This window comes from Lathyrus oleraceus, unplaced genomic scaffold (genome assembly GCF_024323335.1).
Source record: "Lathyrus oleraceus cultivar Zhongwan6 unplaced genomic scaffold, CAAS_Psat_ZW6_1.0 chrUn0005, whole genome shotgun sequence".
NCBI lineage: Eukaryota > Viridiplantae > Streptophyta > Magnoliopsida > Fabales > Fabaceae > Lathyrus > Lathyrus oleraceus.
The window spans coordinates 267,991-284,622 of record NW_026112396.1 but is presented as its reverse complement, the minus strand read 5'-3'; the positions used below and the strand labels follow the sequence as shown (position 1 = coordinate 284,622).

The 16,632-nt window shown below is 40.6% G+C and overlaps 51 non-coding genes and 14 pseudogenes across 51 annotated transcripts; all 65 read right to left on the bottom strand.

The window, feature by feature from the left end:
• Positions 1-88: 88 nt before the first annotated feature.
• LOC127111072 (5S ribosomal RNA) lies at positions 89-207 on the bottom strand. The gene has a single exon (XR_007797840.1). It is a non-coding gene; the product is annotated as a 5S ribosomal RNA (ribosomal RNA).
• Positions 208-368: 161 nt separating this feature from the next.
• LOC127111071 (5S ribosomal RNA) lies at positions 369-487 on the bottom strand. Its single transcript, XR_007797839.1, has one exon. It is a non-coding gene; the product is annotated as a 5S ribosomal RNA (ribosomal RNA).
• Positions 488-648: 161 nt separating this feature from the next.
• LOC127111070 (5S ribosomal RNA) lies at positions 649-767 on the bottom strand. Its single transcript, XR_007797838.1, has one exon. It is a non-coding gene; the product is annotated as a 5S ribosomal RNA (ribosomal RNA).
• A 161-nt stretch (positions 768-928) lies between these two features.
• Positions 929-1,047, bottom strand: LOC127111068 (5S ribosomal RNA). The gene has a single exon (XR_007797836.1). It is a non-coding gene; the product is annotated as a 5S ribosomal RNA (ribosomal RNA).
• A 161-nt stretch (positions 1,048-1,208) lies between these two features.
• Positions 1,209-1,327, bottom strand: LOC127111067 (5S ribosomal RNA). The gene has a single exon (XR_007797835.1). It is a non-coding gene; the product is annotated as a 5S ribosomal RNA (ribosomal RNA).
• Positions 1,328-1,376: 49 nt separating this feature from the next.
• LOC127111529 (uncharacterized) lies at positions 1,377-1,499 on the bottom strand (annotated as a pseudogene).
• A 161-nt stretch (positions 1,500-1,660) lies between these two features.
• On the bottom strand, positions 1,661-1,779 carry LOC127111066 (5S ribosomal RNA). The gene has a single exon (XR_007797834.1). It is a non-coding gene; the product is annotated as a 5S ribosomal RNA (ribosomal RNA).
• A 161-nt stretch (positions 1,780-1,940) lies between these two features.
• LOC127111065 (5S ribosomal RNA) lies at positions 1,941-2,059 on the bottom strand. The gene has a single exon (XR_007797833.1). It is a non-coding gene; the product is annotated as a 5S ribosomal RNA (ribosomal RNA).
• Positions 2,060-2,220: 161 nt separating this feature from the next.
• On the bottom strand, positions 2,221-2,339 carry LOC127111064 (5S ribosomal RNA). Its single transcript, XR_007797832.1, has one exon. It is a non-coding gene; the product is annotated as a 5S ribosomal RNA (ribosomal RNA).
• A 160-nt stretch (positions 2,340-2,499) lies between these two features.
• LOC127111063 (5S ribosomal RNA) lies at positions 2,500-2,618 on the bottom strand. Its single transcript, XR_007797831.1, has one exon. It is a non-coding gene; the product is annotated as a 5S ribosomal RNA (ribosomal RNA).
• Positions 2,619-2,667: 49 nt separating this feature from the next.
• LOC127111556 (uncharacterized) lies at positions 2,668-2,790 on the bottom strand (annotated as a pseudogene).
• A 161-nt stretch (positions 2,791-2,951) lies between these two features.
• LOC127111062 (5S ribosomal RNA) lies at positions 2,952-3,070 on the bottom strand. The gene has a single exon (XR_007797830.1). It is a non-coding gene; the product is annotated as a 5S ribosomal RNA (ribosomal RNA).
• Positions 3,071-3,231: 161 nt separating this feature from the next.
• LOC127111061 (5S ribosomal RNA) lies at positions 3,232-3,350 on the bottom strand. The gene has a single exon (XR_007797829.1). It is a non-coding gene; the product is annotated as a 5S ribosomal RNA (ribosomal RNA).
• A 161-nt stretch (positions 3,351-3,511) lies between these two features.
• On the bottom strand, positions 3,512-3,630 carry LOC127111060 (5S ribosomal RNA). The gene has a single exon (XR_007797828.1). It is a non-coding gene; the product is annotated as a 5S ribosomal RNA (ribosomal RNA).
• A 49-nt stretch (positions 3,631-3,679) lies between these two features.
• LOC127111572 (uncharacterized) lies at positions 3,680-3,802 on the bottom strand (annotated as a pseudogene).
• Positions 3,803-3,963: 161 nt separating this feature from the next.
• Positions 3,964-4,082, bottom strand: LOC127111059 (5S ribosomal RNA). Its single transcript, XR_007797827.1, has one exon. It is a non-coding gene; the product is annotated as a 5S ribosomal RNA (ribosomal RNA).
• A 161-nt stretch (positions 4,083-4,243) lies between these two features.
• Positions 4,244-4,362, bottom strand: LOC127111057 (5S ribosomal RNA). The gene has a single exon (XR_007797825.1). It is a non-coding gene; the product is annotated as a 5S ribosomal RNA (ribosomal RNA).
• Positions 4,363-4,523: 161 nt separating this feature from the next.
• On the bottom strand, positions 4,524-4,642 carry LOC127111056 (5S ribosomal RNA). The gene has a single exon (XR_007797824.1). It is a non-coding gene; the product is annotated as a 5S ribosomal RNA (ribosomal RNA).
• Positions 4,643-4,691: 49 nt separating this feature from the next.
• Positions 4,692-4,814, bottom strand: LOC127111555 (uncharacterized; annotated as a pseudogene).
• A 161-nt stretch (positions 4,815-4,975) lies between these two features.
• LOC127111055 (5S ribosomal RNA) lies at positions 4,976-5,094 on the bottom strand. Its single transcript, XR_007797823.1, has one exon. It is a non-coding gene; the product is annotated as a 5S ribosomal RNA (ribosomal RNA).
• Positions 5,095-5,255: 161 nt separating this feature from the next.
• Positions 5,256-5,374, bottom strand: LOC127111054 (5S ribosomal RNA). The gene has a single exon (XR_007797822.1). It is a non-coding gene; the product is annotated as a 5S ribosomal RNA (ribosomal RNA).
• A 161-nt stretch (positions 5,375-5,535) lies between these two features.
• Positions 5,536-5,654, bottom strand: LOC127111053 (5S ribosomal RNA). Its single transcript, XR_007797821.1, has one exon. It is a non-coding gene; the product is annotated as a 5S ribosomal RNA (ribosomal RNA).
• A 160-nt stretch (positions 5,655-5,814) lies between these two features.
• LOC127111052 (5S ribosomal RNA) lies at positions 5,815-5,933 on the bottom strand. Its single transcript, XR_007797820.1, has one exon. It is a non-coding gene; the product is annotated as a 5S ribosomal RNA (ribosomal RNA).
• A 49-nt stretch (positions 5,934-5,982) lies between these two features.
• LOC127111554 (uncharacterized) lies at positions 5,983-6,105 on the bottom strand (annotated as a pseudogene).
• Positions 6,106-6,266: 161 nt separating this feature from the next.
• Positions 6,267-6,385, bottom strand: LOC127111051 (5S ribosomal RNA). The gene has a single exon (XR_007797819.1). It is a non-coding gene; the product is annotated as a 5S ribosomal RNA (ribosomal RNA).
• Positions 6,386-6,546: 161 nt separating this feature from the next.
• On the bottom strand, positions 6,547-6,665 carry LOC127111050 (5S ribosomal RNA). The gene has a single exon (XR_007797818.1). It is a non-coding gene; the product is annotated as a 5S ribosomal RNA (ribosomal RNA).
• A 160-nt stretch (positions 6,666-6,825) lies between these two features.
• LOC127111049 (5S ribosomal RNA) lies at positions 6,826-6,944 on the bottom strand. Its single transcript, XR_007797817.1, has one exon. It is a non-coding gene; the product is annotated as a 5S ribosomal RNA (ribosomal RNA).
• A 49-nt stretch (positions 6,945-6,993) lies between these two features.
• Positions 6,994-7,115, bottom strand: LOC127111581 (uncharacterized; annotated as a pseudogene).
• Positions 7,116-7,276: 161 nt separating this feature from the next.
• On the bottom strand, positions 7,277-7,395 carry LOC127111048 (5S ribosomal RNA). The gene has a single exon (XR_007797816.1). It is a non-coding gene; the product is annotated as a 5S ribosomal RNA (ribosomal RNA).
• A 161-nt stretch (positions 7,396-7,556) lies between these two features.
• LOC127111046 (5S ribosomal RNA) lies at positions 7,557-7,675 on the bottom strand. Its single transcript, XR_007797814.1, has one exon. It is a non-coding gene; the product is annotated as a 5S ribosomal RNA (ribosomal RNA).
• A 161-nt stretch (positions 7,676-7,836) lies between these two features.
• On the bottom strand, positions 7,837-7,955 carry LOC127111045 (5S ribosomal RNA). Its single transcript, XR_007797813.1, has one exon. It is a non-coding gene; the product is annotated as a 5S ribosomal RNA (ribosomal RNA).
• Positions 7,956-8,004: 49 nt separating this feature from the next.
• Positions 8,005-8,127, bottom strand: LOC127111553 (uncharacterized; annotated as a pseudogene).
• A 161-nt stretch (positions 8,128-8,288) lies between these two features.
• Positions 8,289-8,407, bottom strand: LOC127111044 (5S ribosomal RNA). Its single transcript, XR_007797812.1, has one exon. It is a non-coding gene; the product is annotated as a 5S ribosomal RNA (ribosomal RNA).
• Positions 8,408-8,568: 161 nt separating this feature from the next.
• On the bottom strand, positions 8,569-8,687 carry LOC127111043 (5S ribosomal RNA). The gene has a single exon (XR_007797811.1). It is a non-coding gene; the product is annotated as a 5S ribosomal RNA (ribosomal RNA).
• Positions 8,688-8,848: 161 nt separating this feature from the next.
• LOC127111042 (5S ribosomal RNA) lies at positions 8,849-8,967 on the bottom strand. The gene has a single exon (XR_007797810.1). It is a non-coding gene; the product is annotated as a 5S ribosomal RNA (ribosomal RNA).
• A 161-nt stretch (positions 8,968-9,128) lies between these two features.
• Positions 9,129-9,247, bottom strand: LOC127111041 (5S ribosomal RNA). Its single transcript, XR_007797809.1, has one exon. It is a non-coding gene; the product is annotated as a 5S ribosomal RNA (ribosomal RNA).
• A 49-nt stretch (positions 9,248-9,296) lies between these two features.
• Positions 9,297-9,419, bottom strand: LOC127111566 (uncharacterized; annotated as a pseudogene).
• Positions 9,420-9,580: 161 nt separating this feature from the next.
• Positions 9,581-9,699, bottom strand: LOC127111040 (5S ribosomal RNA). The gene has a single exon (XR_007797808.1). It is a non-coding gene; the product is annotated as a 5S ribosomal RNA (ribosomal RNA).
• A 161-nt stretch (positions 9,700-9,860) lies between these two features.
• Positions 9,861-9,979, bottom strand: LOC127111039 (5S ribosomal RNA). Its single transcript, XR_007797807.1, has one exon. It is a non-coding gene; the product is annotated as a 5S ribosomal RNA (ribosomal RNA).
• Positions 9,980-10,138: 159 nt separating this feature from the next.
• Positions 10,139-10,257, bottom strand: LOC127111038 (5S ribosomal RNA). The gene has a single exon (XR_007797806.1). It is a non-coding gene; the product is annotated as a 5S ribosomal RNA (ribosomal RNA).
• Positions 10,258-10,306: 49 nt separating this feature from the next.
• Positions 10,307-10,429, bottom strand: LOC127111565 (uncharacterized; annotated as a pseudogene).
• A 161-nt stretch (positions 10,430-10,590) lies between these two features.
• On the bottom strand, positions 10,591-10,709 carry LOC127111037 (5S ribosomal RNA). The gene has a single exon (XR_007797805.1). It is a non-coding gene; the product is annotated as a 5S ribosomal RNA (ribosomal RNA).
• A 161-nt stretch (positions 10,710-10,870) lies between these two features.
• On the bottom strand, positions 10,871-10,989 carry LOC127111035 (5S ribosomal RNA). Its single transcript, XR_007797803.1, has one exon. It is a non-coding gene; the product is annotated as a 5S ribosomal RNA (ribosomal RNA).
• Positions 10,990-11,150: 161 nt separating this feature from the next.
• On the bottom strand, positions 11,151-11,269 carry LOC127111034 (5S ribosomal RNA). The gene has a single exon (XR_007797802.1). It is a non-coding gene; the product is annotated as a 5S ribosomal RNA (ribosomal RNA).
• Positions 11,270-11,318: 49 nt separating this feature from the next.
• On the bottom strand, positions 11,319-11,441 carry LOC127111564 (uncharacterized; annotated as a pseudogene).
• A 161-nt stretch (positions 11,442-11,602) lies between these two features.
• LOC127111033 (5S ribosomal RNA) lies at positions 11,603-11,721 on the bottom strand. The gene has a single exon (XR_007797801.1). It is a non-coding gene; the product is annotated as a 5S ribosomal RNA (ribosomal RNA).
• A 161-nt stretch (positions 11,722-11,882) lies between these two features.
• LOC127111032 (5S ribosomal RNA) lies at positions 11,883-12,001 on the bottom strand. Its single transcript, XR_007797800.1, has one exon. It is a non-coding gene; the product is annotated as a 5S ribosomal RNA (ribosomal RNA).
• Positions 12,002-12,162: 161 nt separating this feature from the next.
• Positions 12,163-12,281, bottom strand: LOC127111031 (5S ribosomal RNA). The gene has a single exon (XR_007797799.1). It is a non-coding gene; the product is annotated as a 5S ribosomal RNA (ribosomal RNA).
• A 161-nt stretch (positions 12,282-12,442) lies between these two features.
• On the bottom strand, positions 12,443-12,561 carry LOC127111030 (5S ribosomal RNA). The gene has a single exon (XR_007797798.1). It is a non-coding gene; the product is annotated as a 5S ribosomal RNA (ribosomal RNA).
• A 49-nt stretch (positions 12,562-12,610) lies between these two features.
• On the bottom strand, positions 12,611-12,733 carry LOC127111563 (uncharacterized; annotated as a pseudogene).
• Positions 12,734-12,894: 161 nt separating this feature from the next.
• On the bottom strand, positions 12,895-13,013 carry LOC127111029 (5S ribosomal RNA). Its single transcript, XR_007797797.1, has one exon. It is a non-coding gene; the product is annotated as a 5S ribosomal RNA (ribosomal RNA).
• Positions 13,014-13,174: 161 nt separating this feature from the next.
• LOC127111028 (5S ribosomal RNA) lies at positions 13,175-13,293 on the bottom strand. Its single transcript, XR_007797796.1, has one exon. It is a non-coding gene; the product is annotated as a 5S ribosomal RNA (ribosomal RNA).
• Positions 13,294-13,454: 161 nt separating this feature from the next.
• LOC127111027 (5S ribosomal RNA) lies at positions 13,455-13,573 on the bottom strand. Its single transcript, XR_007797795.1, has one exon. It is a non-coding gene; the product is annotated as a 5S ribosomal RNA (ribosomal RNA).
• A 161-nt stretch (positions 13,574-13,734) lies between these two features.
• Positions 13,735-13,853, bottom strand: LOC127111026 (5S ribosomal RNA). Its single transcript, XR_007797794.1, has one exon. It is a non-coding gene; the product is annotated as a 5S ribosomal RNA (ribosomal RNA).
• A 49-nt stretch (positions 13,854-13,902) lies between these two features.
• On the bottom strand, positions 13,903-14,025 carry LOC127111562 (uncharacterized; annotated as a pseudogene).
• Positions 14,026-14,186: 161 nt separating this feature from the next.
• On the bottom strand, positions 14,187-14,305 carry LOC127111024 (5S ribosomal RNA). The gene has a single exon (XR_007797792.1). It is a non-coding gene; the product is annotated as a 5S ribosomal RNA (ribosomal RNA).
• A 161-nt stretch (positions 14,306-14,466) lies between these two features.
• On the bottom strand, positions 14,467-14,585 carry LOC127111023 (5S ribosomal RNA). The gene has a single exon (XR_007797791.1). It is a non-coding gene; the product is annotated as a 5S ribosomal RNA (ribosomal RNA).
• Positions 14,586-14,745: 160 nt separating this feature from the next.
• On the bottom strand, positions 14,746-14,864 carry LOC127111022 (5S ribosomal RNA). Its single transcript, XR_007797790.1, has one exon. It is a non-coding gene; the product is annotated as a 5S ribosomal RNA (ribosomal RNA).
• A 49-nt stretch (positions 14,865-14,913) lies between these two features.
• On the bottom strand, positions 14,914-15,036 carry LOC127111575 (uncharacterized; annotated as a pseudogene).
• A 161-nt stretch (positions 15,037-15,197) lies between these two features.
• On the bottom strand, positions 15,198-15,316 carry LOC127111021 (5S ribosomal RNA). The gene has a single exon (XR_007797789.1). It is a non-coding gene; the product is annotated as a 5S ribosomal RNA (ribosomal RNA).
• A 161-nt stretch (positions 15,317-15,477) lies between these two features.
• LOC127111020 (5S ribosomal RNA) lies at positions 15,478-15,596 on the bottom strand. The gene has a single exon (XR_007797788.1). It is a non-coding gene; the product is annotated as a 5S ribosomal RNA (ribosomal RNA).
• A 160-nt stretch (positions 15,597-15,756) lies between these two features.
• LOC127111018 (5S ribosomal RNA) lies at positions 15,757-15,875 on the bottom strand. Its single transcript, XR_007797787.1, has one exon. It is a non-coding gene; the product is annotated as a 5S ribosomal RNA (ribosomal RNA).
• Positions 15,876-15,924: 49 nt separating this feature from the next.
• On the bottom strand, positions 15,925-16,047 carry LOC127111561 (uncharacterized; annotated as a pseudogene).
• Positions 16,048-16,208: 161 nt separating this feature from the next.
• Positions 16,209-16,327, bottom strand: LOC127111017 (5S ribosomal RNA). The gene has a single exon (XR_007797786.1). It is a non-coding gene; the product is annotated as a 5S ribosomal RNA (ribosomal RNA).
• Positions 16,328-16,488: 161 nt separating this feature from the next.
• LOC127111016 (5S ribosomal RNA) lies at positions 16,489-16,607 on the bottom strand. Its single transcript, XR_007797785.1, has one exon. It is a non-coding gene; the product is annotated as a 5S ribosomal RNA (ribosomal RNA).
• Between the last annotated feature and the right edge of the window lie 25 nt (positions 16,608-16,632).

The following is a 16,632-nucleotide window of genomic DNA, read 5'->3' as shown; positions in this document are numbered from 1 at the left end:
CTGAAATGCTTGTCTTCTCCTACTTTTTCCGACTCTTTTACGCCGATTAACAGAAATAAAAAGAAGTATTTAAAAAATCGCAAAAAAAGAGGTGCAACACAAGGACTTCCCAGGAGGTCACCCATCCTAGTACTACTCTCGCCCAAGCACGCTTAACTGCGGAGTTCTGATGGGATCCGGTGCATTAGTGCTGGTATGATCGCACCTGATATCTCATGCGCTTTGATTGTATATATTTTATTTCTTTCACTTATTAACGGCAAAACAAACATAATTAACGCTGAAATGCTTGTCTTCTCCTACTTTTTCCGACTCTTTTACGCCGATTAACAGAAATAAAAAGAAGTATTTAAAAAATCGCAAAAAAAGAGGTGCAACACAAGGACTTCCCAGGAGGTCACCCATCCTAGTACTACTCTCGCCCAAGCACGCTTAACTGCGGAGTTCTGATGGGATCCGGTGCATTAGTGCTGGTATGATCGCACCTGATATCTCATGCGCTTTGATTGTATATATTTTATTTCTTTCACTTATTAACGGCAAAACAAACATAATTAACGCTGAAATGCTTGTCTTCTCCTACTTTTTCCGACTCTTTTACGCCGATTAACAGAAATAAAAAGAAGTATTTAAAAAATCGCAAAAAAAGAGGTGCAACACAAGGACTTCCCAGGAGGTCACCCATCCTAGTACTACTCTCGCCCAAGCACGCTTAACTGCGGAGTTCTGATGGGATCCGGTGCATTAGTGCTGGTATGATCGCACCTGATATCTCATGCGCTTTGATTGTATATATTTTATTTCTTTCACTTATTAACGGCAAAACAAACATAATTAACGCTGAAATGCTTGTCTTCTCCTACTTTTTCCGACTCTTTTACGCCGATTAACAGAAATAAAAAGAAGTATTTAAAAAATCGCAAAAAAAGAGGTGCAACACAAGGACTTCCCAGGAGGTCACCCATCCTAGTACTACTCTCGCCCAAGCACGCTTAACTGCGGAGTTCTGATGGGATCCGGTGCATTAGTGCTGGTATGATCGCACCTGATATCTCATGCGCTTTGATTGTATATATTTTATTTCTTTCACTTATTAACGGCAAAACAAACATAATTAACGCTGAAATGCTTGTCTTCTCCTACTTTTTCCGACTCTTTTACGCCGATTAACAGAAACAAAAAGAAGTATTTAAAAACTCGCAAAAAAAGAGGTGCAACACAAGGACTTCCCAGGAGGTCACCCATCCTAGTACTACTCTCGCCCAAGCACGCTTAACTGCGGAGTTCTGATGGGATCCGGTGCATTAGTGCTGGTATGATCGCACCTGATATCTCATGCACTTTGATTGTATATATTTTATTTCTTTCACTTATTAACGGCAAAACAAACATAATTAACGCCCAGGAGGTCACCCATCCTAGTACTACTCTCGCCCAAGCACGCTTAACTGCGGAGTTCTGATGGGATCCGGTGCATTAGTGCTGGTATGATCGCACCTGATATCTCATGCGCTTTGATTGTATATATTTTATTTCTTTCACTTATTAACGGCAAAACAAACATAATTAACGCTGAAATGCTTGTCTTCTCCTACTTTTTCCGACTCTTTTACGCCGATTAACAGAAATAAAAAGAAGTATTTAAAAAATCGCAAAAAAAGAGGTGCAACACAAGGACTTCCCAGGAGGTCACCCATCCTAGTACTACTCTCGCCCAAGCACGCTTAACTGCGGAGTTCTGATGGGATCCGGTGCATTAGTGCTGGTATGATCGCACCTGATATCTCATGCGCTTTGATTGTATATATTTTATTTCTTTCACTTATTAACGGCAAAACAAACATAATTAACGCTGAAATGCTTGTCTTCTCCTACTTTTTCCGACTCTTTTACGCCGATTAACAGAAATAAAAAGAAGTATTTAAAAAATCGCAAAAAAAGAGGTGCAACACAAGGACTTCCCAGGAGGTCACCCATCCTAGTACTACTCTCGCCCAAGCACGCTTAACTGCGGAGTTCTGATGGGATCCGGTGCATTAGTGCTGGTATGATCGCACCTGATATCTCATGCGCTTTGATTGTATATATTTTATTTCTTTCACTTATTAACGGCAAAACAAACATAATTAACGCTGAAATGCTTGTCTTCTCCTACTTTTTCCGACTCTTTTACGCCGATTAACAGAAATAAAAAGAAGTATTTAAAAAATCGCAAAAAAAGAGGTGCAACACAAGGACTTCCCAGGAGGTCACCCATCCTAGTACTACTCTCGCCCAAGCACGCTTAACTGCGGAGTTCTGATGGGATCCGGTGCATTAGTGCTGGTATGATCGCACCTGATATCTCATGCGCTTTGATTGTATATATTTTATTTCTTTCACTTATTAACGGCAAAACAAACATAATTAACGCTGAAATGCTTGTCTTCTCCTACTTTTTCCGACTCTTTTACGCCGATTAACAGAAATAAAAAGAAGTACTTAAAAATCGCAAAAAAAGAGGTGCAACACAAGGACTTCCCAGGAGGTCACCCATCCTAGTACTACTCTCGCCCAAGCACGCTTAACTGCGGAGTTCTGATGGGATCCGGTGCATTAGTGCTGGTATGATCGCACCTGATATCTCATGCGCTTTGATTGTATATATTTTATTTCTTTCACTTATTAACGGCAAAACAAACATAATTAACGCCCAGGAGGTCACCCATCCTAGTACTACTCTCGCCCAAGCACGCTTAACTGCGGAGTTCTGATGGGATCCGGTGCATTAGTGCTGGTATGATCGCACCTGATATCTCATGCGCTTTGATTGTATATATTTTATTTCTTTCACTTATTAACGGCAAAACAAACATAATTAACGCTGAAATGCTTGTCTTCTCCTACTTTTTCCGACTCTTTTACGCCGATTAACAGAAATAAAAAGAAGTATTTAAAAAATCGCAAAAAAAGAGGTGCAACACAAGGACTTCCCAGGAGGTCACCCATCCTAGTACTACTCTCGCCCAAGCACGCTTAACTGCGGAGTTCTGATGGGATCCGGTGCATTAGTGCTGGTATGATCGCACCTGATATCTCATGCGCTTTGATTGTATATATTTTATTTCTTTCACTTATTAACGGCAAAACAAACATAATTAACGCTGAAATGCTTGTCTTCTCCTACTTTTTCCGACTCTTTTACGCCGATTAACAGAAATAAAAAGAAGTATTTAAAAAATCGCAAAAAAAGAGGTGCAACACAAGGACTTCCCAGGAGGTCACCCATCCTAGTACTACTCTCGCCCAAGCACGCTTAACTGCGGAGTTCTGATGGGATCCGGTGCATTAGTGCTGGTATGATCGCACCTGATATCTCATGCGCTTTGATTGTATATATTTTATTTCTTTCACTTATTAACGGCAAAACAAACATAATTAACGCTGAAATGCTTGTCTTCTCCTACTTTTTCCGACTCTTTTACGCCGATTAACAGAAATAAAAAGAAGTATTTAAAAAATCGCAAAAAAAGAGGTGCAACACAAGGACTTCCCAGGAGGTCACCCATCCTAGTACTACTCTCGCCCAAGCACGCTTAACTGCGGAGTTCTGATGGGATCCGGTGCATTAGTGCTGGTATGATCGCACCTGATATCTCATGCGCTTTGATTGTATATATTTTATTTCTTTCACTTATTAACGGCAAAACAAACATAATTAACGCCCAAAAGGTCACCCATCCTAGTACTACTCTCGCCCAAGCACGCTTAACTGCGGAGTTCTGATGGGATCCGGTGCATTAGTGCTGGTATGATCGCACCTGATATCTCATGCGCTTTGATTGTATATATTTTATTTCTTTCACTTATTAACGGCAAAACAAACATAATTAACGCTGAAATGCTTGTCTTCTCCTACTTTTTCCGACTCTTTTACGCCGATTAACAGAAATAAAAAGAAGTATTTAAAAAATCGCAAAAAAAGAGGTGCAACACAAGGACTTCCCAGGAGGTCACCCATCCTAGTACTACTCTCGCCCAAGCACGCTTAACTGCGGAGTTCTGATGGGATCCGGTGCATTAGTGCTGGTATGATCGCACCTGATATCTCATGCGCTTTGATTGTATATATTTTATTTCTTTCACTTATTAACGGCAAAACAAACATAATTAACGCTGAAATGCTTGTCTTCTCCTACTTTTTCCGACTCTTTTACGCCGATTAACAGAAATAAAAAGAAGTATTTAAAAAATCGCAAAAAAAGAGGTGCAACACAAGGACTTCCCAGGAGGTCACCCATCCTAGTACTACTCTCGCCCAAGCACGCTTAACTGCGGAGTTCTGATGGGATCCGGTGCATTAGTGCTGGTATGATCGCACCTGATATCTCATGCGCTTTGATTGTATATATTTTATTTCTTTCACTTATTAACGGCAAAACAAACATAATTAACGCTGAAATGCTTGTCTTCTCCTACTTTTTCCGACTCTTTTACGCCGATTAACAGAAACAAAAAGAAGTACTTAAAAACTCGCAAAAAAAGAGGTGCAACACAAGGACTTCCCAGGAGGTCACCCATCCTAGTACTACTCTCGCCCAAGCACGCTTAACTGCGGAGTTCTGATGGGATCCGGTGCATTAGTGCTGGTATGATCGCACCTGATATCTCATGCACTTTGATTGTATATATTTTATTTCTTTCACTTATTAACGGCAAAACAAACATAATTAACGCCCAGGAGGTCACCCATCCTAGTACTACTCTCGCCCAAGCACGCTTAACTGCGGAGTTCTGATGGGATCCGGTGCATTAGTGCTGGTATGATCGCACCTGATATCTCATGCGCTTTGATTGTATATATTTTATTTCTTTCACTTATTAACGGCAAAACAAACATAATTAACGCTGAAATGCTTGTCTTCTCCTACTTTTTCCGACTCTTTTACGCCGATTAACAGAAATAAAAAGAAGTATTTAAAAAATCGCAAAAAAAGAGGTGCAACACAAGGACTTCCCAGGAGGTCACCCATCCTAGTACTACTCTCGCCCAAGCACGCTTAACTGCGGAGTTCTGATGGGATCCGGTGCATTAGTGCTGGTATGATCGCACCTGATATCTCATGCGCTTTGATTGTATATATTTTATTTCTTTCACTTATTAACGGCAAAACAAACATAATTAACGCTGAAATGCTTGTCTTCTCCTACTTTTTCCGACTCTTTTACGCCGATTAACAGAAATAAAAAGAAGTATTTAAAAAATCGCAAAAAAAGAGGTGCAACACAAGGACTTCCCAGGAGGTCACCCATCCTAGTACTACTCTCGCCCAAGCACGCTTAACTGCGGAGTTCTGATGGGATCCGGTGCATTAGTGCTGGTATGATCGCACCTGATATCTCATGCGCTTTGATTGTATATATTTTATTTCTTTCACTTATTAACGGCAAAACAAACATAATTAACGCTGAAATGCTTGTCTTCTCCTACTTTTTCCGACTCTTTTACGCCGATTAACAGAAATAAAAAGAAGTATTTAAAAAATCGCAAAAAAAGAGGTGCAACACAAGGACTTCCCAGGAGGTCACCCATCCTAGTACTACTCTCGCCCAAGCACGCTTAACTGCGGAGTTCTGATGGGATCCGGTGCATTAGTGCTGGTATGATCGCACCTGATATCTCATGCGCTTTGATTGTATATATTTTATTTCTTTCACTTATTAACGGCAAAACAAACATAATTAACGCTGAAATGCTTGTCTTCTCCTACTTTTTCCGACTCTTTTACGCCGATTAACAGAAAAAAAAGAAGTACTTAAAAAATCGCAAAAAAAGAGGTGCAACACAAGGACTTCCCAGGAGGTCACCCATCCTAGTACTACTCTCGCCCAAGCACGCTTAACTGCGGAGTTCTGATGGGATCCGGTGCATTAGTGCTGGTATGATCGCACCTGATATCTCATGCGCTTTGATTGTATATATTTTATTTCTTTCACTTATTAACGGCAAAACAAACATAATTAACGCCCAGGAGGTCACCCATCCTAGTACTACTCTCGCCCAAGCACGCTTAACTGCGGAGTTCTGATGGGATCCGGTGCATTAGTGCTGGTATGATCGCACCTGATATCTCATGCGCTTTGATTGTATATATTTTATTTCTTTCACTTATTAACGGCAAAACAAACATAATTAACGCTGAAATGCTTGTCTTCTCCTACTTTTTCCGACTCTTTTACGCCGATTAACAGAAATAAAAAGAAGTATTTAAAAAATCGCAAAAAAAGAGGTGCAACACAAGGACTTCCCAGGAGGTCACCCATCCTAGTACTACTCTCGCCCAAGCACGCTTAACTGCGGAGTTCTGATGGGATCCGGTGCATTAGTGCTGGTATGATCGCACCTGATATCTCATGCGCTTTGATTGTATATATTTTATTTCTTTCACTTATTAACGGCAAAACAAACATAATTAACGCTGAAATGCTTGTCTTCTCCTACTTTTTCCGACTCTTTTACGCCGATTAACAGAAATAAAAAGAAGTATTTAAAAAATCGCAAAAAAAGAGGTGCAACACAAGGACTTCCCAGGAGGTCACCCATCCTAGTACTACTCTCGCCCAAGCACGCTTAACTGCGGAGTTCTGATGGGATCCGGTGCATTAGTGCTGGTATGATCGCACCTGATATCTCATGCGCTTTGATTGTATATATTTTATTTCTTTCACTTATTAACGGCAAAACAAACATAATTAACGCTGAAATGCTTGTCTTCTCCTACTTTTTCCGACTCTTTTACGCCGATTAACAGAAATAAAAAGAAGTATTTAAAAATCGCAAAAAAAGAGGTGCAACACAAGGACTTCCCAGGAGGTCACCCATCCTAGTACTACTCTCGCCCAAGCACGCTTAACTGCGGAGTTCTGATGGGATCCGGTGCATTAGTGCTGGTATGATCGCACCTGATATCTCATGCGCTTTGATTGTATATATTTTATTTCTTTCACTTATTAACGGCAAAACAAACATAATTAACGCCCAAAGGTCACCCATCCTAGTACTACTCTCGCCCAAGCACGCTTAACTGCGGAGTTCTGATGGGATCCGGTGCATTAGTGCTGGTATGATCGCACCTGATATCTCATGCGCTTTGATTGTATATATTTTATTTCTTTCACTTATTAACGGCAAAACAAACATAATTAACGCTGAAATGCTTGTCTTCTCCTACTTTTTCCGACTCTTTTACGCCGATTAACAGAAATAAAAAGAAGTATTTAAAAAATCGCAAAAAAAGAGGTGCAACACAAGGACTTCCCAGGAGGTCACCCATCCTAGTACTACTCTCGCCCAAGCACGCTTAACTGCGGAGTTCTGATGGGATCCGGTGCATTAGTGCTGGTATGATCGCACCTGATATCTCATGCGCTTTGATTGTATATATTTTATTTCTTTCACTTATTAACGGCAAAACAAACATAATTAACGCTGAAATGCTTGTCTTCTCCTACTTTTTCCGACTCTTTTACGCCGATTAACAGAAATAAAAAGAAGTATTTAAAAAATCGCAAAAAAAGAGGTGCAACACAAGGACTTCCCAGGAGGTCACCCATCCTAGTACTACTCTCGCCCAAGCACGCTTAACTGCGGAGTTCTGATGGGATCCGGTGCATTAGTGCTGGTATGATCGCACCTGATATCTCATGCGCTTTGATTGTATATATTTTATTTCTTTCACTTATTAACGGCAAAACAAACATAATTAACGCTGAAATGCTTGTCTTCTCCTACTTTTTCCGACTCTTTTACGCCGATTAACAGAAACAAAAAGAAGTATTTAAAAACTCGCAAAAAAAGAGGTGCAACACAAGGACTTCCCAGGAGGTCACCCATCCTAGTACTACTCTCGCCCAAGCACGCTTAACTGCGGAGTTCTGATGGGATCCGGTGCATTAGTGCTGGTATGATCGCACCTGATATCTCATGCACTTTGATTGTATATATTTTATTTCTTTCACTTATTAACGGCAAAACAAACATAATTAACGCCCAGGAGGTCACCCATCCTAGTACTACTCTCGCCCAAGCACGCTTAACTGCGGAGTTCTGATGGGATCCGGTGCATTAGTGCTGGTATGATCGCACCTGATATCTCATGCGCTTTGATTGTATATATTTTATTTCTTTCACTTATTAACGGCAAAACAAACATAATTAACGCTGAAATGCTTGTCTTCTCCTACTTTTTCCGACTCTTTTACGCCGATTAACAGAAATAAAAAGAAGTATTTAAAAAATCGCAAAAAAAGAGGTGCAACACAAGGACTTCCCAGGAGGTCACCCATCCTAGTACTACTCTCGCCCAAGCACGCTTAACTGCGGAGTTCTGATGGGATCCGGTGCATTAGTGCTGGTATGATCGCACCTGATATCTCATGCGCTTTGATTGTATATATTTTATTTCTTTCACTTATTAACGGCAAAACAAACATAATTAACGCTGAAATGCTTGTCTTCTCCTACTTTTTCCGACTCTTTTACGCCGATTAACAGAAATAAAAAGAAGTATTTAAAAAATCGCAAAAAAAGAGGTGCAACACAAGGACTTCCCAGGAGGTCACCCATCCTAGTACTACTCTCGCCCAAGCACGCTTAACTGCGGAGTTCTGATGGGATCCGGTGCATTAGTGCTGGTATGATCGCACCTGATATCTCATGCGCTTTGATTGTATATATTTTATTTCTTTCACTTATTAACGGCAAAACAAACATAATTAACGCTGAAATGCTTGTCTTCTCCTACTTTTTCCGACTCTTTTACGCCGATTAACAGAAATAAAAAGAAGTATTTAAAAAATCGCAAAAAAAGAGGTGCAACACAAGGACTTCCCAGGAGGTCACCCATCCTAGTACTACTCTCGCCCAAGCACGCTTAACTGCGGAGTTCTGATGGGATCCGGTGCATTAGTGCTGGTATGATCGCACCTGATATCTCATGCGCTTTGATTGTATATATTTTATTTCTTTCACTTATTAACGGCAAAACAAACATAATTAACGCTGAAATGCTTGTCTTCTCCTACTTTTTCCGACTCTTTTACGCCGATTAACAGAAACAAAAAGAAGTACTTAAAAACTCGCAAAAAAAGAGGTGCAACACAAGGACTTCCCAGGAGGTCACCCATCCTAGTACTACTCTCGCCCAAGCACGCTTAACTGCGGAGTTCTGATGGGATCCGGTGCATTAGTGCTGGTATGATCGCACCTGATATCTCATGCACTTTGATTGTATATATTTTATTTCTTTCACTTATTAACGGCAAAACAAACATAATTAACGCCCAGGAGGTCACCCATCCTAGTACTACTCTCGCCCAAGCACGCTTAACTGCGGAGTTCTGATGGGATCCGGTGCATTAGTGCTGGTATGATCGCACCTGATATCTCATGCGCTTTGATTGTATATATTTTATTTCTTTCACTTATTAACGGCAAAACAAACATAATTAACGCTGAAATGCTTGTCTTCTCCTACTTTTTCCGACTCTTTTACGCCGATTAACAGAAATAAAAAGAAGTATTTAAAAAATCGCAAAAAAAGAGGTGCAACACAAGGACTTCCCAGGAGGTCACCCATCCTAGTACTACTCTCGCCCAAGCACGCTTAACTGCGGAGTTCTGATGGGATCCGGTGCATTAGTGCTGGTATGATCGCACCTGATATCTCATGCGCTTTGATTGTATATATTTTATTTCTTTCACTTATTAACGGCAAAACAAACATAATTAACGCTGAAATGCTTGTCTTCTCCTACTTTTTCCGACTCTTTTACGCCGATTAACAGAAATAAAAAGAAGTATTTAAAAAATCGCAAAAAAAGAGGTGCAACACAAGGACTTCCCAGGAGGTCACCCATCCTAGTACTACTCTCGCCCAAGCACGCTTAACTGCGGAGTTCTGATGGGATCCGGTGCATTAGTGCTGGTATGATCGCACCTGATATCTCATGCGCTTTGATTGTATATATTTTATTTCTTTCACTTATTAACGGCAAAACAAACATAATTAACGCTGAAATGCTTGTCTTCTCCTACTTTTTCCGACTCTTTTACGCCGATTAACAGAAAAAAAGAAGTATTTAAAAAATCGCAAAAAAAGAGGTGCAACACAAGGACTTCCCAGGAGGTCACCCATCCTAGTACTACTCTCGCCCAAGCACGCTTAACTGCGGAGTTCTGATGGGATCCGGTGCATTAGTGCTGGTATGATCGCACCTGATATCTCATGCACTTTGATTGTATATATTTTATTTCTTTCACTTATTAACGGCAAAACAAACATAATTAACGCCCAGGAGGTCACCCATCCTAGTACTACTCTCGCCCAAGCACGCTTAACTGCGGAGTTCTGATGGGATCCGGTGCATTAGTGCTGGTATGATCGCACCTGATATCTCATGCGCTTTGATTGTATATATTTTATTTCTTTCACTTATTAACGGCAAAACAAACATAATTAACGCTGAAATGCTTGTCTTCTCCTACTTTTTCCGACTCTTTTACGCCGATTAACAGAAATAAAAAGAAGTATTTAAAAAATCGCAAAAAAAGAGGTGCAACACAAGGACTTCCCAGGAGGTCACCCATCCTAGTACTACTCTCGCCCAAGCACGCTTAACTGCGGAGTTCTGATGGGATCCGGTGCATTAGTGCTGGTATGATCGCACCTGATATCTCATGCGCTTTGATTGTATATATTTTATTTCTTTCACTTATTAACGGCAAAACAAACATAATTAACGCTGAAATGCTTGTCTTCTCCTACTTTTTCCGACTCTTTTACGCCGATTAACAGAAATAAAAAGAAGTATTTAAAAAATCGCAAAAAAAGAGGTGCAACACAAGGACTTCCCAGGAGGTCACCCATCCTAGTACTACTCTCGCCCAAGCACGCTTAACTGCGGAGTTCTGATGGGATCCGGTGCATTAGTGCTGGTATGATCGCACCTGATATCTCATGCGCTTTGATTGTATATATTTTATTTCTTTCACTTATTAACGGCAAAACAAACATAATTAACGCTGAAATGCTTGTCTTCTCCTACTTTTTCCGACTCTTTTACGCCGATTAACAGAAACAAAAAGAAGTACTTAAAAACTCGCAAAAAAAGAGGTGCAACACAAGGACTTCCCAGGAGGTCACCCATCCTAGTACTACTCTCGCCCAAGCACGCTTAACTGCGGAGTTCTGATGGGATCCGGTGCATTAGTGCTGGTATGATCGCACCTGATATCTCATGCGCTTTGATTGTATATATTTTATTTCTTTCACTTATTAACGGCAAAACAAACATAATTAACGCCCAGGAGGTCACCCATCCTAGTACTACTCTCGCCCAAGCACGCTTAACTGCGGAGTTCTGATGGGATCCGGTGCATTAGTGCTGGTATGATCGCACCTGATATCTCATGCGCTTTGATTGTATATATTTTATTTCTTTCACTTATTAACGGCAAAACAAACATAATTAACGCTGAAATGCTTGTCTTCTCCTACTTTTTCCGACTCTTTTACGCCGATTAACAGAAATAAAAAGAAGTATTTAAAAAATCGCAAAAAAAGAGGTGCAACACAAGGACTTCCCAGGAGGTCACCCATCCTAGTACTACTCTCGCCCAAGCACGCTTAACTGCGGAGTTCTGATGGGATCCGGTGCATTAGTGCTGGTATGATCGCACCTGATATCTCATGCGCTTTGATTGTATATATTTTATTTCTTTCACTTATTAACGGCAAAACAAACATAATTAACGCTGAAATGCTTGTCTTCTCCTACTTTTTCCGACTCTTTTACGCCGATTAACAGAAATAAAAAGAAGTATTTAAAAAATCGCAAAAAAAGAGGTGCAACACAAGGACTTCCCAGGAGGTCACCCATCCTAGTACTACTCTCGCCCAAGCACGCTTAACTGCGGAGTTCTGATGGGATCCGGTGCATTAGTGCTGGTATGATCGCACCTGATATCTCATGCGCTTTGATTGTATATATTTTATTTCTTTCACTTATTAACGGCAAAACAAACATAATTAACGCTGAAATGCTTGTCTTCTCCTACTTTTTCCGACTCTTTTACGCCGATTAACAGAAATAAAAAGAAGTATTTAAAAAATCGCAAAAAAAGAGGTGCAACACAAGGACTTCCCAGGAGGTCACCCATCCTAGTACTACTCTCGCCCAAGCACGCTTAACTGCGGAGTTCTGATGGGATCCGGTGCATTAGTGCTGGTATGATCGCACCTGATATCTCATGCGCTTTGATTGTATATATTTTATTTCTTTCACTTATTAACGGCAAAACAAACATAATTAACGCTGAAATGCTTGTCTTCTCCTACTTTTTCCGACTCTTTTACGCCGATTAACAGAAACAAAAAGAAGTATTTAAAAACTCGCAAAAAAAGAGGTGCAACACAAGGACTTCCCAGGAGGTCACCCATCCTAGTACTACTCTCGCCCAAGCACGCTTAACTGCGGAGTTCTGATGGGATCCGGTGCATTAGTGCTGGTATGATCGCACCTGATATCTCATGCACTTTGATTGTATATATTTTATTTCTTTCACTTATTAACGGCAAAACAAACATAATTAACGCCCAGGAGGTCACCCATCCTAGTACTACTCTCGCCCAAGCACGCTTAACTGCGGAGTTCTGATGGGATCCGGTGCATTAGTGCTGGTATGATCGCACCTGATATCTCATGCGCTTTGATTGTATATATTTTATTTCTTTCACTTATTAACGGCAAAACAAACATAATTAACGCTGAAATGCTTGTCTTCTCCTACTTTTTCCGACTCTTTTACGCCGATTAACAGAAATAAAAAGAAGTATTTAAAAAATCGCAAAAAAAGAGGTGCAACACAAGGACTTCCCAGGAGGTCACCCATCCTAGTACTACTCTCGCCCAAGCACGCTTAACTGCGGAGTTCTGATGGGATCCGGTGCATTAGTGCTGGTATGATCGCACCTGATATCTCATGCGCTTTGATTGTATATATTTTATTTCTTTCACTTATTAACGGCAAAACAAACATAATTAACGCTGAAATGCTTGTCTTCTCCTACTTTTTCCGACTCTTTTACGCCGATTAACAGAAATAAAAAGAAGTATTTAAAAAATCGCAAAAAAAGAGGTGCAACACAAGGACTTCCCAGGAGGTCACCCATCCTAGTACTACTCTCGCCCAAGCACGCTTAACTGCGGAGTTCTGATGGGATCCGGTGCATTAGTGCTGGTATGATCGCACCTGATATCTCATGCGCTTTGATTGTATATATTTTATTTCTTTCACTTATTAACGGCAAAACAAACATAATTAACGCTGAAATGCTTGTCTTCTCCTACTTTTTCCGACTCTTTTACGCCGATTAACAGAAATAAAAAGAAGTATTTAAAAAATCGCAAAAAAAGAGGTGCAACACAAGGACTTCCCAGGAGGTCACCCATCCTAGTACTACTCTCGCCCAAGCACGCTTAACTGCGGAGTTCTGATGGGATCCGGTGCATTAGTGCTGGTATGATCGCACCTGATATCTCATGCGCTTTGATTGTATATATTTTATTTCTTTCACTTATTAACGGCAAAACAAACATAATTAACGCTGAAATGCTTGTCTTCTCCTACTTTTTCCGACTCTTTTACGCCGATTAACAGAAACAAAAAGAAGTATTTAAAAACTCGCAAAAAAAGAGGTGCAACACAAGGACTTCCCAGGAGGTCACCCATCCTAGTACTACTCTCGCCCAAGCACGCTTAACTGCGGAGTTCTGATGGGATCCGGTGCATTAGTGCTGGTATGATCGCACCTGATATCTCATGCACTTTGATTGTATATATTTTATTTCTTTCACTTATTAACGGCAAAACAAACATAATTAACGCCCAGGAGGTCACCCATCCTAGTACTACTCTCGCCCAAGCACGCTTAACTGCGGAGTTCTGATGGGATCCGGTGCATTAGTGCTGGTATGATCGCACCTGATATCTCATGCGCTTTGATTGTATATATTTTATTTCTTTCACTTATTAACGGCAAAACAAACATAATTAACGCTGAAATGCTTGTCTTCTCCTACTTTTTCCGACTCTTTTACGCCGATTAACAGAAATAAAAAGAAGTATTTAAAAAATCGCAAAAAAAGAGGTGCAACACAAGGACTTCCCAGGAGGTCACCCATCCTAGTACTACTCTCGCCCAAGCACGCTTAACTGCGGAGTTCTGATGGGATCCGGTGCATTAGTGCTGGTATGATCGCACCTGATATCTCATGCGCTTTGATTGTATATATTTTATTTCTTTCACTTATTAACGGCAAAACAAACATAATTAACGCTGAAATGCTTGTCTTCTCCTACTTTTTCCGACTCTTTTACGCCGATTAACAGAAATAAAAAGAAGTATTTAAAAAATCGCAAAAAAAGAGGTGCAACACAAGGACTTCCCAGGAGGTCACCCATCCTAGTACTACTCTCGCCCAAGCACGCTTAACTGCGGAGTTCTGATGGGATCCGGTGCATTAGTGCTGGTATGATCGCACCTGATATCTCATGCGCTTTGATTGTATATATTTTATTTCTTTCACTTATTAACGGCAAAACAAACATAATTAACGCTGAAATGCTTGTCTTCTCCTACTTTTTCCGACTCTTTTACGCCGATTAACAGAAATAAAAAGAAGTATTTAAAAATCGCAAAAAAAGAGGTGCAACACAAGGACTTCCCAGGAGGTCACCCATCCTAGTACTACTCTCGCCCAAGCACGCTTAACTGCGGAGTTCTGATGGGATCCGGTGCATTAGTGCTGGTATGATCGCACCTGATATCTCATGCGCTTTGATTGTATATATTTTATTTCTTTCACTTATTAACGGCAAAACAAACATAATTAACGCCCAAAAGGTCACCCATCCTAGTACTACTCTCGCCCAAGCACGCTTAACTGCGGAGTTCTGATGGGATCCGGTGCATTAGTGCTGGTATGATCGCACCTGATATCTCATGCGCTTTGATTGTATATATTTTATTTCTTTCACTTATTAACGGCAAAACAAACATAATTAACGCTGAAATGCTTGTCTTCTCCTACTTTTTCCGACTCTTTTACGCCGATTAACAGAAATAAAAAGAAGTATTTAAAAAATCGCAAAAAAAGAGGTGCAACACAAGGACTTCCCAGGAGGTCACCCATCCTAGTACTACTCTCGCCCAAGCACGCTTAACTGCGGAGTTCTGATGGGATCCGGTGCATTAGTGCTGGTATGATCGCACCTGATATCTCATGCGCTTTGATTGTATATATTTTATTTCTTTCACTTATTAACGGCAAAACAAACATAATTAACGCTGAAATGCTTGTCTTCTCCTACTTTTTCCGACTCTTTTACGCCGATTAACAGAAATAAAAAGAAGTATTTAAAAAATCGCAAAAAAAGAGGTGCAACACAAGGACTTCCCAGGAGGTCACCCATCCTAGTACTACTCTCGCCCAAGCACGCTTAACTGCGGAGTTCTGATGGGATCCGGTGCATTAGTGCTGGTATGATCGCACCTGATATCTCATGCGCTTTGATTGTATATATTTTATTTCTTTCACTTATTAACGGCAAAACAAACATAATTAACGCTGAAATGCTTGTCTTCTCCTACTTTTTCCGACTCTTTTACGCCGATTAACAGAAATAAAAAGAAGTATTTAAAAACTCGCAAAAAAGAGGTGCAACACAAGGACTTCCCAGGAGGTCACCCATCCTAGTACTACTCTCGCCCAAGCACGCTTAACTGCGGAGTTCTGATGGGATCCGGTGCATTAGTGCTGGTATGATCGCACCTGATATCTCATGCACTTTGATTGTATATATTTTATTTCTTTCACTTATTAACGGCAAAACAAACATAATTAACGCCCAGGAGGTCACCCATCCTAGTACTACTCTCGCCCAAGCACGCTTAACTGCGGAGTTCTGATGGGATCCGGTGCATTAGTGCTGGTATGATCGCACCTGATATCTCATGCGCTTTGATTGTATATATTTTATTTCTTTCACTTATTAACGGCAAAACAAACATAATTAACGCTGAAATGCTTGTCTTCTCCTACTTTTTCCGACTCTTTTACGCCGATTAACAGAAATAAAAAGAAGTATTTAAAAAATCGCAAAAAAAGAGGTGCAACACAAGGACTTCCCAGGAGGTCACCCATCCTAGTACTACTCTCGCCCAAGCACGCTTAACTGCGGAGTTCTGATGGGATCCGGTGCATTAGTGCTGGTATGATCGCACCTGATATCTCATGCGCTTTGATTGTATATATTTTATTTCTTTCACTTATTAACGGCAAAACAAACATAATTAACGCTGAAATGCTTGTCTTCTCCTACTTTTTCCGACTCTTTTACGCCGATTAACAGAAATAAAAAGAAGTATTTAAAAAATCGCAAAAAAAGAGGTGCAACACAAGGACTTCCCAGGAGGTCACCCATCCTAGTACTACTCTCGCCCAAGCACGCTTAACTGCGGAGTTCTGATGGGATCCGGTGCATTAGTGCTGGTATGATCGCACCTGATATCTCATGCGCTTTGATTGTAT